The sequence below is a fragment of the Lemur catta genome, chromosome 11, assembly GCF_020740605.2.
Source record: "Lemur catta isolate mLemCat1 chromosome 11, mLemCat1.pri, whole genome shotgun sequence".
Classification (NCBI taxonomy): domain Eukaryota; kingdom Metazoa; phylum Chordata; class Mammalia; order Primates; family Lemuridae; genus Lemur; species Lemur catta.
The window spans coordinates 20,834,571-20,835,156 of record NC_059138.1 but is presented as its reverse complement, the minus strand read 5'-3'; positions in this window follow the sequence as shown (position 1 = coordinate 20,835,156).

Here is a 586-nt window from a genome sequence, read left to right as displayed (position 1 = left end):
CAGGCTGCGGAGGAACAGAAATGATGGTGGCTACAGCGGGGGATGTTGGGAGATGAAGCTGAAAGATACACTGGCGCCAAAGAGTGAAGAGCTTCCCGTACATAGCACATCAGGGCAGCAGCGCTGAAGGGAAGGGAGGAATTGGGATTATTCAACACAGTTGGTGACTAATACAATGGGATCAGTTCTGCCTTGGGGGCTTGCGGGCATGAAGATAACCAGCAGGGTAAACCAAGAAGCCCTGTGCAGGCAATCATGCGCTGTGAATGGGGACGTGGCGGCCAAACGGCCGCGCCCACAAGCCAGCCCAAAACAGGAGCCTAGGGCCCGCCATCCCCACAGGCCCCGGGACCAGAGTTAGGCGGGAATCCGGTCCACGCAACTCGGCGCGCTCGCGGGGACGTGGCGATTTCCAGCCAATCCCGGCTACGCGATTGTGGGACCAATGGCTGCCCGGGGAAGCTCTGCCGCAGCGGCGGGTTTGCTCATAATTGGTCTAGAGGTCGCCGGCGAGGAGGATGAGGGCGGGGCTAGGGTTCGCTTCCGGTTGGGCGGCGCTTGCGCGCGTGAGCAGAGCCGGTGGGTG